Source organism: Carcharodon carcharias, chromosome 12, assembly GCF_017639515.1.
Source record: "Carcharodon carcharias isolate sCarCar2 chromosome 12, sCarCar2.pri, whole genome shotgun sequence".
Lineage (NCBI taxonomy): Eukaryota > Metazoa > Chordata > Chondrichthyes > Lamniformes > Lamnidae > Carcharodon > Carcharodon carcharias.
Genome location: NC_054478.1, coordinates 74,673,138 through 74,688,354, shown reverse-complemented (window position 1 = coordinate 74,688,354; position 15,217 = coordinate 74,673,138).

Here is a 15,217-nt window from a genome sequence, read left to right as displayed (position 1 = left end):
CGCACTCCTCCGACTCGCCTGCCACTCTGTTGAGGGCTTCCAACAGCTCTGCCTGATATTCTCCGCCTTCTTTCAACAATCTTTCAATGTTCCCTGAATTCGAGTCAGTTTAACTTCGATGGTGAGGAAACTTCTAGAAACAATTATTCAGGATAGAATTAATAGTCACATGGAAAAATGTGGGTCAATTCAGAAGAGTCAGCATGGATTTGTTAAAGGAAAATCGTATCTAACTTGAAGTTTTTTGAAGAGGTAACAGAAATGATTGATGAGGGCAAGGCCGTTGATGTGTTGTATTTGGGCATCCAAAAGGTGTTCAATACAGTGCCACACAACAGACTTGTGAGGAAAGTTATAGGTCACGGAATAAAAGGGACAGTAGCAACGTGAATACAAAATTGGCTGAGGGCTAGGAAACAGAGAGTAATGGTTAATGTGAATTTTTCGGGCTGAAGAAGGTTTGTAGTGGAGTTCCCCAGGGGTCGGTATTGGGACCCTTGCTTTTCTTGATATATAGAAACAATCTAGTTCTTGGTGAGCATGGGACAATTTCAAAGTTTGCAGATGACACAAAACTTGGGAGAGTTGTAAACTGTGAGGAGGACAGTGTAGACGTTCAAAAGAACATTGACACATTTGTGGAGTGGGCAGATAGGTGGCTGATGAACCTCAATGCGGAGAAGTGTGAGATGATACACTTTGGTACAAAGAACATGGAGGGACAGTATAAAATAAAGGATACTATTCTAAGGGGTGTGCAGGAGCAGAGAGACCTGCGTGTATATGTACATAAGTCATTAAAGGTGGCAGGACAGGTAGAGACAGTTGTTTCTAAAGCATATAGTAGTCTAGGCTTCATTAATAGGGGCACAGAATACAAGAGCAGGGAGGTTATGATGAACTCATATAGGACACTGGTTAGACCTCAGCTGAGTATAGTGTACAGTTCTGGGAGCCACATTATAGGAAAGATGTGAACACATTGGAGAGAGTGCAGAAAAAGTTTACGAGAATAGTTCCAGTTAAGAGGAAAGGTTGGAGAACAGTTGGGACTGTTGTCCTTGGAGAGGAGGAGGTTAAGAGGAGACTTGATAGAAGTTCTCAAAATCATGAGGGGTCTGGACAGAATAGATAAGGAAAAACTGTTCCGCTCGGAAACAGATCGAGAACCAGAGGGCACAGTTTTAAAGTGTTTTGCAAAGAAGCAAATGCGAGGTGAGAAAAACTTCTTCAAACAGTGAGTAGTTAGGGTTTGGAATGCACTGCCTGGAAGTGAGGTGGAGGCAGGTTCATGTGAAGCATTCAAGAGGGCATTGGTTGATTATTGAAATAGAAGCAAAGTGCAGGGTTACGGGGAAACGACAGGAGATTGGCACTAAGTTAAAATGTTCAGAGAGCTGGTGCAGACACAATAGGCCAAATGGTCTCCTTCTACACCAAAACAATTCTGTGAAATTGTATAAAAAATTCTGCTGACTCTCAAGGATGAGTAGGAAGGCCAAATCCAGAGGCTTGTCATCGGATTCGGACCTCACAGCTGCTTCTTCCTCAGCAATCCTCCGAGTGCTGGGGGGCTTGGCTGAACCTGCCTCCTCCTGCTGCAGACAGGTGTCCATTCAGTGACCACCAGATTGTGAGCCCAAGCCTACTCTAGATCCAGGTCCCACCGAGGTATGTGTCTCTGCGCTGGTGGCAGGTATGGGTAAGTGCTGTGATGGGTCTTCCAGGCTGCTTATTTCCAGCTCTTCAATGAAGGAGTCCTCTTGGCTTGAGGTGAGGACCTGGATGGAGCTGAAGGACTGGCTGGCTGAGGGTGTACGAGCTCCATGTGAACCAAAGTAGAGATAATTAGTGCATGGCAGCAGAGTTAAAAGCAGGGGAGGGAGCACTCACATTTGCATTGTGAGATGGATGACGTGGTGCAGAATCCTCACAAGGGTGATTGCTGCCAACCTCACCGTCGCCGTAAGCATGGTCCACATCCTCACCTGTTAGTGCAATGGCACGCTCCTCAAAATGAAGGGCCTAATGTGGGTCACTCTACCCCCAGTCTGGGACCTCTCCCTGCTGTTGTGAGCTAGCTTCTCCTGCATGAAAACAGATGGAGAGAGTGTGAGCAGGACACATGGCACTGCATGGAATGTTTGTGTGGTGAGCCAAGGCACGGACAGGATGACGACACGAGCACCAGAGGATATGAACCTGATGAAGATGTGTGGGTGTGTGTGAAAGTGGTGTTGTCCCTTGAGATGTGAGATCCCTGTGGATGTGTGAAAGGTTTGTGAGTATGTGAGTAGAGAGTAATGAGAAGAGTGACTTACCCTGGCAGAATCGATGAGACCATTCATCCTGTTGCGGCACTGGGTGGCTGTCCCCTTTTGCAGGACATTGGCGCTGACCACCGCTGCCAGCACCTCCCATGCTGGATTAGTGATGTTGCTGTTCCTCATGCGGCCAGAGAGGCGGTAGAGGACATCACCGCAGGCATCCAAAAGGCGCTTGAGGGACATGTCATTAAAACTAGGAGTTGCAGTCTTCTTGCCTTTCGGAGCCCTGTCTTCTCTGCAGCAGTCATGGGCTAGAAGCACTAAGATGCGTGTGGTTTCATTTAAATATGGTGCCTGGCTTGAAGCGGCGAGGTGATGGCATGGCAGGTGAATGAGAGCCCACCCACCATCAAAATGGCATGTTTTCTGAGAATGCATGATTAACCAACAACTGCTCCTGCTCTTGAAATTTTACTTTGTAAACTGTGTGCACTGGGCCTCAGAACTACAAGTTATGTAATGACTCCAAGGCAATCATTAGGCAACTGATCTGCAATTTGGTGACTGGTATGTGATTGGGATTACTTTGAGCCCTCAAAATTACCATTGGGGCATGGTACCATTGGGGTGATATGGCGTGAAAAGCCACCAAAGTGGCTGGCGGGTAAAACGTCCTTTTTCCCTCCCGCTACTGCACTTAGTGCAAATCTGGGATGATTCCACCCATATTCTGCTAAGAGTTTTGCTGTGACAATTAAAACTTCAAAAAGAGCCAAAGGATTACCTGTTTCACTTCATGATTCATAAGTAGTGATATAGAAGCAGCCAGGAAGGAACCATGCCCCAATGGTAATTTTGAGGGCTCAAAGTAATCCCAATCACATACCAGTCACCAAATTGCAGATCAGTTGCCTAATGATTGCCTTGGATTCATTACATAATTTGTAGTTCTGAGGCCCAGTGCACACAGTTTACAAAGTAAAATTTCAAGAGCAGGAGCAGTTGTTGGTTACCTTGCTTCCTTCTTAATTTCATGGATAAACACTTGGGGCTGAGCTGTAAATCAGTAGCTGTTTGTGCTTGTGCTGCAATGGGTCACAGGTGACATGGGTGCAGAAGGATAATGGACCAGAAATTGCTGGGAAGTCACGCCATTCGAATGACACATTAACGTCACACACCATTATTAATTTGTACAAAATTCAGCAATTTACGAAGTAAAAGACACATGCCTTGAGTCTCTTCCATAGACTGCTCCAGTATTTGCTTCACCATAGTTGATAAATGTCTGTTTTCACAGTGAGGATCCCTCTGGAACTTTAATGTGATTGTGAAATTGTTGGATTTGAAATGTTGTCATGAGCTAATCCCACTGCAGGCATGGGCTGGAAATCAGTATCATAGAGGATGCTAGTAATGACATGGAGCAGAATATTATGTTCCGCTGCTGGCGGATTTATAAGTGGGAATGAGCGGAAAATTTCTTGGATGGGCTTCCCCGCTGGGTTCTCGTCTGCCCTGACCGATCTGTAATTTTATGCCGGGACGGGTGAGGCCTTGACCCTTGCCCCATCTGAGGCCATTAAGTGGCTAATTATTGACCACTTAAAGGCCATTTCCTACCCAGCAACAATTTTCAGGCTGGCGCGGGGAGTTCTGGGATAGGGGAGAAGCCCGGTAATAAACCGTGCTCAGGCCTCGGGTAGGAAGAGGGAGGGGGTGCCTCCATAAGCAGACCCTTTTAACATTGCCTGCCCCCTCCCCAATATGGTCTGGTTACCTCAGGTGCTCTATCTCCCCCACCCACCGGCCTCTCCACCAACCTCCCTCTGTCCACCACCACCCCCCCAGGCCTCATCTACCCTCCCTGCCCTAAGATCCCCAAAACTTACCAGGTCCTGGTCTCCTGGGACATAGGCTCCAGGGACTGCTTGCAGTCCCAGTCCTGTCCACTGCAGCTTCTGGCACGGCAGGGACTAGAGAGCTGCTGGCCAATCAGATTGGCCGACAGCTCTCTAAGGCCGGACTTCCTCCTGAGTGAGGGGTGGAAGTCCTGCCTCCAGCCAATAAATGCTGTTTGAAGTGTTAAATGGCTGTGGGACAGGCAGTCTTATCAGGGACGTGTTCCCTGCAGACTCTTTTAATAGCGGCAAGGGAAACCCCATCATCTTAAAAATCCTGGCCATGATTTATGATTATCAAATAACACTCAACCTTGGAGGCCTATAAGAGCAAAAGTGCAGCTGTCGAATCTCACTCCAGCTGGGAGTGAATTGTTTTTAGCGATTTTTGATGCTTTCATCTGTCTTGGCAGTCTGTTTGTGACAATCTTGCCTTTGTTAGTTTCCTAATAATTTTCAGGATGTAAAACTGTTTCAATATTCAGAAGGGCAGTACAATTGCTTACCAGTTCACTCGTCTATTGTTCCTGGTCATGATGGATGACCTGGACAAGGAACAGATAGCGAAGGCCCATTGAGTGAGGTACCATGGCTGGCAGTTGAGCAAATATATCTACTGCTCCACCAGAGAGTCTACACTGAGAAAATGTCCTTTGAGACAATGTTGGAAGAATTCTGCATGCACTGACTGGGCTTCAGCAAGAAAGTAACTGGTTACTTTTGGTCTGACAAATGCATGCATCCCACATGGGTCAGCGCTGAGATGCTCAAAGAGAATCTGAAATACTGCCTTACCTTCAATAGGGCTTTGACAATGCCTAAGAGCCTGATGCGAGCCCTCAATTCCAACGCAGGATTCTATTCAGACAGGCACCATCAATCCCTGCAACTTTAACTAAGGTTCCATGAGGGTTTACATGCACAGTATCATAGAAATTTATGGCACAGGAGGAGGCCACTCAGCATCATGCATGCCTGTGCTGGCTACTCAGCCTCACTTTCATTTCACTTTCCAGCTCTTGGTCTGCAGCTTTGTAGGTTACATCACTTCATGTGCGCATCTAAATAATTATTAAATATGAGAGGGTTTCTTCCTCTACCACCCTTTGAGGCAATGAGTTTCAGACCCCTACCACTGTCAGGTGAAAACATTTCTCCTCTACTCCTTCTGCTAATTACTTTAAATCTATGCTCCCTGCTTATTGACCTCTCTGCTGAGGGAAATAGATCTGTCCTATCCATTCAAAAAAGACCTTTATAATTTTATGCACCTCACTTAAATCACTCACACACTTTGTGGAGTGCACATTATGCCAAAGGGAACAATTGTCTTCATAAAAATCCTATTGGTACAATTTCTTTGGCATCTCGCTGGTACAGAATTTCTCCAAATATCTTTGATAAAAAGAATGCCATGTCAACTGCCTCGACAGGTGCAAGAGTCTCAGCAGCCAGGGTACTTTTTACTATTCTCCTTATTTTCTTGGCTTCCCAAGCCAAGGGGCAGCATTTCCCACTTTCTTCAACAAGAAAGATTATAAAACTGGCTGCCCTTGAAAACCCATCAAAAAGGTTTGCAAGAGAAGCATCACTAAAAACAATCAATTTTATATTCTTGGGGTCACTCAAAGATGTAAATTTTAGCACACATAACCCCATCTTTATTTTAAAAAAATATTCTGTTCTCCCGTAAAATGTCCTCGACCATCAGATGTTTCATTACTAAGTTCTAAGACATCAAACCCACATCCAACCTTATCTATGTGGCCAGCCAATTCAATTGCCCAATTAGACTTCACAGATGCTCTGTCTCAGCTTTGGATGCATCTGCATCTTTTTGTGAGGACCTGGCAGAATTGACAGTGATAGGGTTAACACTTTCTAAGTAAGCTTGTTGATGTAAAGTAACATCAGACCTATAACATCTTATTTCCAGCCCAATGTATTTAAAAGACCCAGAAGCCTGACTCCCAACTTTAAATTCTTTTTAGTACTGTGAATAACATTGTTTTAGAACTTGCTAGTATCACTCCATAGGACGTCGTCAACATGTATCATTAAAGATGCCTGCGAGTTTCCTGCCATGGTATGAATAAAACATGGAGGGATTTACCTTTAGTTGGAGACAACCCGACTTTAACAACTGATCTAACTGAAAAATACCATACTTTGGAAGCATTGTTCAAACCATAAACACACTTATTTAACTTCTAAAGTCTTCCTTCTACATCTGGCACCTCCTTAGGAGGTTGGAGAAACAGTTCCTTCTGGAGGTGATACCCCTGCAGAAATGTAGTTTTTACATCTATTGACTTACATTCCCAAAACAATGTTGCTAAAAGAGCCAAAAAAATTTCAAAATTACCTTTCCTGGTGTGGGCTATAGTATAAGGGTCTGGCACATATAGGGTTAATGTGGGACTGAGTACAGTACCGCTCACACAGTGATGTAAGAGAACACATGACCTGCATCTAGGGGGTCAGTGTTTGGCAGAGCCCTGTGCATAAGCAGGCATGGAGACAGCTCCTAGCTAGAACCCTTTACTGTACGTATGAACATAGTTCTTGTAGTTAATAAATACATACAGTTAACCTACTTAAGACAACGAAGACTTCATTAAGACCTGCCAAATGGTGCGTCAAATCCTACTACATGGTGGCAGCTGATGGAAAAACCCAAAACCTCACAAAAAAATACACAGAAAAACTAAAATCATGCAAGACTAAAGAGAAATTTGAAGAAGCATTCTGAGCTGAAGAAAAGTTCAAGAAGCAAACCCAGAGAGGAAAATCACCAGGGGAAAGCTCCAAAGAAAGGCTTGGAAGCTGAAGGCAGAAATTTAAAATTCAGCACCGCAACAGAAGACTCCATGGGATCTCTTGGAAGTCTAGCTTCAATTATCAGAGTCGGCAGATCTAGCAGGGGTAAGCTAAAACTTTTAAATTCCAAGCTACAAGAAGTCCTGAGAAGCTTTTAAATAGTTCAGTGATCAGAAATTGCTATTTAAAACCTCTGTCAGAAGGACTGGATTCCTGATTCAGCAGCTGAACACGTGGCTTACGTGCTCATTCAGAAAGGGAATAAAGGATTAATTAATTAATTCAGGAGAATCGCAACTAAAGAGTCAGCTTTGAAGACCAGCAAAGGGCAGGATTCGATGTTTTTGTGATCCTAAAGCATAACACTGAAACGGAGAAGTCTGCAGCCAGTCAATCCAAGCAGTCATTGTTTATAAATTTTTTCAAGGCTAAACATGTGTACCATTGGAGTGGGAGCCCACCAAGGCAGGCAAGCGTGGGTGAACCCTTTGACTTAAAAGGAACAGAGACGCCATCTTGAATTTCAGCAACTTTGTAAAGCTGGAACTTACACTTTAAAATTTTTTAACCATAGATCAAAAATACAACTTACCAGATCAGTTTGGACTCATCCAAGGGGCAAACCTAATGGCAAATTGAGCATCTGGGAGGAGAGAATTTTTAAACTGCTGGGGAGATGTTGATTGGCGGGCGCACACAGGCGTGCTTCCGATCAGCGGCCCCAATCGGGGGCACGGCACCATTTTAAGTGGGCAGGCCAATTAAGGCCCGCCCAGCGTGACGTCCACACGGAAGCGCTATGCACTCCCTGTGCGGGTGGGGGGGAATCTCAAAATTGAGAGTGTGCTCTTTCGCGCATGTGCATGAAAGAGTGCACTCATCTCCCTGAGGCAAGTGCAGTTTCAGGGAGATCGGCTGTAAATGTCAAAAAGATGAAAATAAAAAAATAAAATTTCCCTAACATGTCCCCTCATGTGAAAATGTCATATGAGTTGGGACATTTCCATAATTTACACAAAAACTTTATTGACATTTTTAAAAAGCTACATGAAACCTCATCCCGCCCGTGGATGAGGTTTCATGCTTTTTCCAATTTGCGCCAGGGCTCCTGGCCTGCCCGCCAACCTTAAGGTTGGACAGGCAGGCCCTTTAATTACTTAACTGCCTCTGTCAATGGCCTCAATTGGCAATTGACAGGTCGGCTGGCGCGCAGCTGATTTCACTGTGCCCCCGCCTTCCTGAAAATTTAAATGAGGTGCGGTGACATTGGGAGTCCCCCCTCATGTCACTGCGCGTCATTTTACGTGTCGGTGAGCAGGCCTCACCCCCACTGGCCGAAGCATAAAATCCTGCCCCTGGAGTACACAAGGTCTAAGTAGAATGTCAGAGAAAGTCCAGATTAATACTTTTTAATGCTAGTTTGGTGAACTTGTTGATAAGGTACTCCTAATGCAGTACATTAATGAATTTTCAACCAGCTATGATGAAATATAAAAAGTCTTTGATGAATACTTTAATCTTCAAGAGCTTAAAAAGAGGCATAGAAAAGCCCCAGTAAAGCACCAGAAGGGGAAAAAACAATACTTTGGTAAACCACATGAGGGAGCCAGAGAGGCATGGAACTTTCCAGAAGTCTTAAAAATATATCTTTTTGGAGTTCGCGTCACATTACCTGAACTGCAGCAGCAGGTGTCAGTGAGGCGCAAGCAGATGGCTGTGAATGAAGGAAAGGTATCTGACGAAACCCAAAATAAACTAACCCTGCAAAAGAAAAATTAAATAAATTTAGAAAATATTCATATCCAAACTGAATTGGAAGATCTGAAACTCAAGATTCAAGCTGAAAATACATGAGAAGTTATAGTCATCAATTGACCAAACTGTTCAAGATCTGAAAACAACAAACTTTTGAAATGTTCCAGAGGTAAAAGAAAGAGACTGCAGAGCTGAAGAAAATGGTTGACCATTTGGAAGAAAACTTGGAAAAACATTACATTTCCAATGAGTTATATGAAGGGATGAAAATCAAGAAACTAGAATGGCAAGAAAAAGTAGAAGTTCTCAAAAAAGGGCATGAGGAGTCTCAAAAACAATCAGCAGAAGTGCAGAATGTAAGCTTGAACAATAGCACAGAGGAATTATACTCTGCCAAGGAAAAGCTGATCAGAGAATCAACTTTCACATAAAATATATGTTTAATAAGGAAAAATGAGAACTAATGAAAACACTGGTCGCTCACATGAAATAGAGGACTTGAAATACTTAAATTATGAACTTTTAGGAAAAAATCAACAAAAATGGATCTTCAGTTAACCCTTGATAAACTTCAGCATCAGAAGTCAAGCATTAGTAAGCATTGTGCAAAATGCTGAGAACAAGAAAAAGAATTGCTGATGAATCAGAACAACTTCTTGAAAATAGAATTAAGAAAACTGATGAGTTTCTTAAACTTTGTTCCAATCTGAACAACATGATGGATGGGATGTGCAGTATGGAAGACTAAATCCAGACTTTTAAAGCAGAAAAGGTGAATTCTAAGGAACAGATTATGGATCTAACGAATGAATTGAAAGGGTCTAAGGAGCAGTCACTGACCATGGAAGAAAGATTCCGAAAGGAACTGAATGCCCAGGTGAAGTTGTTAAACTTATACAAGAGTTATGCAGATAACTCTGAAACATAAATAACTCAACTTACCAGAGTTGTTGCTGAGCTGAATGAAAAGGTTCATAAGCTTGAAAAATAACTCGAAAAGAAGAAATTTGGCTAAAATTGCAAAACACGTGGGAATGAAGGTTCCATTGTTGAAACATGAACTTCCATTAAGGTCGCGGTGAGCGGCATGACAAAATAAGGTCTAGCAACATCTGTGAAGAGAGAAACAGAGTTAACCGTTCAAGTCCAGATGACCAGCTCTGAAGAAGGGTCATACAGACTTGAAAAGTTAACTCTGTTTCTCTCTCCACAGATGCTGCTAGACCTGCTGAGTTTTTCCAGCATTTTCTGTTTTTGTTGTTGACTCAGTTTCTTTTGATGATTTCAAATTTGCAGTCTACTTGACTCAAAATGTAATTAAATCACACACAGACCCATCTATACGTACCCCCATCAACCTACTTCACAATAAACCAAAAAAATTATGAAAATTATTACACTTTCATAACAAACTCCAACTCCACATTCCTGCCTACCCCTGATAAAGTTAGCTCATCCACCCTTCAGCCCCCCACTCTCATCCAAACAAGCTGAGAGAACCTCAAATCTATTGGACAAATGCAAAGGCTAAGGCTTCTGCACTCTTGCCTTCTGTGTCCCCTTACCTCCCTCATTTGCAGTCACACCCTTTTTTCTCTGATTACTAACCAAATCAGGAGACTCTATCCTAAGTGGTGTGACTGCCTCCTAGTACAAAGCTTCCAGGTAACTTTCTCCCCCTCTGACGTGCCGCAGTGTCTGCAGCTTGACCTCCAGTTCAATTACTCTGCAATTTGAGGAGCTTTGGCTCAAACATTTAAAGCAGACATGTTTGCACTGGATCACACTGGCATCCAAGAGCTCCCACAAGTGGCAGCCCTGACACATCACCTGTCCTGCCATCCTTAATGTGTTTTAATTAATTACTTAATTATATTAGTCGCTTATTTACGAGGGGAGGACTCATCATCTGTGGTTAACTAAAAGAGCTAAAGATAGTGTCAAACTTAAAAGAAAAAGCATTTAATTGCACAAGGATGGGTGGCAGGTCAGAAGATTGGACAGAACATAAAAAGCAGTAAAGAATGACTAAATAATTAATAAGAAAGGAAAAAATTAGAGTATGAGAGAAAGCTAATGTTATGATGTGGCAGATGATGTATTCCAGACAGACCAAATTCACAAATAAGGGAAACTTAGTCTTGCTGTCACAACAGTTTTGCAATTTGTATTTATTCTAAGATGTGTGCACTGAATTCAGAAGTAATAAATCCACCAAGACATTTACAGATTTAAAAATTAAATTAAAATATTTATTAACAAAATATACAAGATTCCACGCACATACATAGTTCAGAATATTACACTCGGCATGTGGGCTCGTGCCCAACATGCCTGAGCGTAAAATGACGTCCCAATGCCATTGCGCACTCGCGCAATATTTCATTCAGAGAGCGCATGCCGGAGTCAGCTGCATGCCCGCTGACAATTAAAAGGCCTAGGAAGGCCATTAGCAATCTAATTAAATTCAAATCTCGCTGCCCGTCCAACCTTACGGTTGGCGGGAAGGCGAAAAGGCCAAGTGGCCTTTGCATTTTTTAGGAAACCTCATCCATGCGCAGGATGAGGTTTCCTAAAGGAAATAAACATTAAAGAAAAACTTTATTTTGAAATTAAAAACATGTCCCATCTCATGTGACAGTCACATGAGGGACATGTTTTATTAAATTTTTATTGTCTTTATTAATTTTTTAAACCGCGCTTCAATCTCACTGAGGCAGCTCCGTGCCTCAGGGAGATTGAAGCGCTCTTTCTCGTGTATGCATGAACTGTGCGCGAGGCCCAGCTCACCCTCCCCCCTCAATGCCTGCACAGGCAGCGCTGCCACCTGCGATCCACGCAGGGTGGGCCTTAATTGGCCCACCTGAATGAAATCGCAGTGCAGAGCCGATCATGGGTGGTGGTCAGCTTCCCGACTGCCCCCACCAATCACCCCCACTAAGGGCAAAATCCTGCCCATAAGACTGCAATTACTTACTACAATAATAACTCCTAAAATTCCTAATTAACCTAAACCCCAGTCCAAAATAGATTTAGAAAAAAACCAACAAGCTAACACAGTGCCCATTTGACAGTGAGATTCCAAATGGCTTCCCAAACTTCAGTTGCTTTGCATAGCAGACTTGTGCATAAATGGCTGGAGGCTTCTTGAAGGCTGTTTCACACACTCCTGTTAGATCTTACATGGCCCTCTCCTCACGTTTCCTTATCTTTAATATGTAAATTCTATTGTTCCATATGTCTTTGAAACTGTATCTGCCTCATAATATAAAAACTTTCATGTTGCCAATATTGTCAACAGCCTTTGGGAAAAATAAACTCACTCAGCCTTGCTTATCTAGCTAGTTGTAAACAGACTAACAACCATTTGAAATCCAAACAATCCCTTCATCTAAAAAAAAATGCAAATTCCCTTCACACCTTACATGCTAAGCCTGCATCCATGTTTACTCATGAGCATTTCAAGTACATTTTGACACCTAGCTGCTTTTGATAATTCTAAACTTAGTCTACCTGACTCCAAATATAATTAAATTACACAGACAGACCCAGCTATATTTACACCCATAAACCTACTTTACAATAAACCAGAAAGATATTATGAAAATTATTATACTTCTGTAATAATACCCAATCTGAGACCCTTTCCAATGAATCTCCATTGAGGAAACATCGCCCGACCCATTACTCTAACTTGAGCTTCGCTTTCTTATTTTCTATTCTCATACTCCATTCTCCCAGTCCATGGCCTTCACTACTTGTCCATGCTCCTGGATATTCAATGAATTCTTATATTTTCCAGTAGACTTCCCTACCGTCCCACTATTTTTGCAACCCTCCAGTTATTCAAGCCTTCTGTATGGTGCAATACCCTGGAACGCACACTGGGCAGTTGGCCTCTAGACAAAATAGCCCTTTCCTGTTCATCATGATCAGTTTCTCAACTGGCACCTAACTCCTGATCTATCATATCTTGTCCCCGAATCTAGCCCTGCAAAATATATTAGTATGCGAGGCACATGGTGTTTCACTGTCACATTGTCAGTATCTGAAAACTTATAATGCAATCTGATGACCCATGAGGAATGAGCTTTTATTGTTTGATTCCCGTGTTGGATAATCACTGTTTTCCCCTCACATCTTATAAGTTTTCCTGGACCTTTCCACTCTCTGTGCCCTTCTCTCTTGGAATAAATCAGACCAGAAATAAAGTCTACCTGAGACAATTGCATATGATGTTGCTGTGCTCTCCGAATTTTTTCCAAAACTTCAGCCTTGATGAAAGCTTTCCTCCCTGCATGTAATGTATTCAAGTAGGCAGAGAAAATAGAACTAATGGTAATTCCTTCTAGGGCAGGGGGAGCATCAGGCAGCATCGCAGACAACTTCGGATTCCTTCCATATACCAATTGGTACCAACTATATCCCCCAACCAATTGCTAAGAATTTTTAGCATGTACCACCAATGCCAGCGCCATTTGCAACTTGCAAGCCGGTTAGTGAGCCAATGTTTAATATCTCGTCAATTACTGCGTAATTCGTCTCACATAAACCATTGCTGAATGGGCTCTCAGGGACAGTTTTCATCACTCTAATATTCAAATTCTCGCACATGTCCTGAAATTCGTCATTTTTTGCAAATTCTCCTCGAAATCTGGATAACCTCACATTTATCCACATTATACTGCATCTGCCATGCATTTGCCCACTCACTCAGCTTGTCCAAATCACACTGAAGCATCACTGCATCTTCCTCACAGCTCACCTTCTCACCCAGCTTTGTGTCATCTGCAAATTTGAAGATATTACATTTAGTTACCTCATCTAAATCATTAATATAGGTTGTGAATAGCTGGGGTCCCAGCACCGATCCCTGTGTACCCCACTAGTCATCGTCTGCCATTCTGTTTATTCCTACCCTTTGTTTCCTGTCTGCCAACCAGTTTTCTATCCATCTTAATACACTACCCCCAATCCCATGCACTTTAATTTTACACGCTAATCTCTTATGTGGGACTTTGTCAAAAGCCTTCTGAAAGTCCAAATAAACCACATCCACTGGCTCCCCCTCATCAACTCTACTAGTTACATCCTCGAAAAATTCCAGTAGATTTGTCAAGCATGATTTCCCTTTTGCAAATCCATGCTGACTCTGTCCGATTCTGCCACTGTTTTCCAAGTGCTCAGCTATTAAATCTTTTATGATGGACTCTAGAATTTTCCCCACTACCGACGTTAGGCTTACTGGTCTATAATTCCATTTTATCTCTACCTCCCTTTTTAAATAGTGGGGTTACATTAGCTACCCTCCAATCTGTAGGAACTGTTCCAGAGTCTATAGAATTTCTGAAGATGGCCAATGCATCCACTATTTCTAGCGCCACTTCCTTAAATACTCTGGGATGTAGGTTATCAGGCCCTGGGGATTTATCAGTCTTCAATCCTTCCCCAACACCATTTCCCTACTAATACTGATTTCTTTCAGTTCCTCCCTCTCACTAAACCTTGTGTTCCCCTACATTTCTGACATGTTATTTGTGTCCTCCTTTGTGAAGACTGAACCAAAGTATGTATTTAGTTGTTCAGACATTTCTTTGTTCCCCATTATAAATTCCCCTGTCTCTGACTGTAACCTACATTTGTCTTCACCAAGCTTTTTCTCTTCACATACCTTTAGAAACTTTTACAGTCAGTTTTTATGTTCTCTGCAAGCTTACTCTTGTACTCTATTTTCCCCTTCTTAATCAATCCCTTGGTCCTCCTTTGCTGAATTCTAAACTGCTTCCAATCCTCCAGTCTGTTGTTTTTTCTGGCCAATTTGTATGCCTCTTCCTTGGATCTACTATTATCTCTAATTTCCCTTGTAAGCCATGTAAGTAAGTGAGCACTCCCTTTGCGGGCAGGGGGGAGGAGGGAGAGTGCATGCACACAAAAGAGCGCAGAAATCTCCCTGAGGCACGGACAAGCATCAGGGAGATTACTTTGATTTTGAGAAATTGAAATAAAAATTTTTTTAAGATATATCCCCTCATGTGACAGTGTCACCTGAGCTGGGGCATGTCAATGAATTTTAATAAAAATTTTTATTAAACTTATACACCCTTCATGAAACTTCATCCTGCCCGTGGTTGAGACTCCATGAAAAATGCAACAGCTACCTGGGCTCTTCGACTTGGACTGGCAGCCCTGTTAATTGTTACAATTGGTTTTTAAATTACCTTAATAGGCCTTTGACAGTTTGGTGGGCGTGCAGCTGACTCTGGTGCACGCCTACTGATCTGAAGATCAGAATGACGTGCAGTGATGTCGGGACACACACCCGACATCACCGTGCATCAGCAAGTGGGGCCCGCCCCTGCACACCAACCAGAAGATTCAGGCCTCGCTTTGTGTCTTGATTAGCAAATTGGCGTTAAGTGTGACCCTCCTCACATTGCCTATCAGCAACTCCTTCCTATTACTGACGCCTGTCGA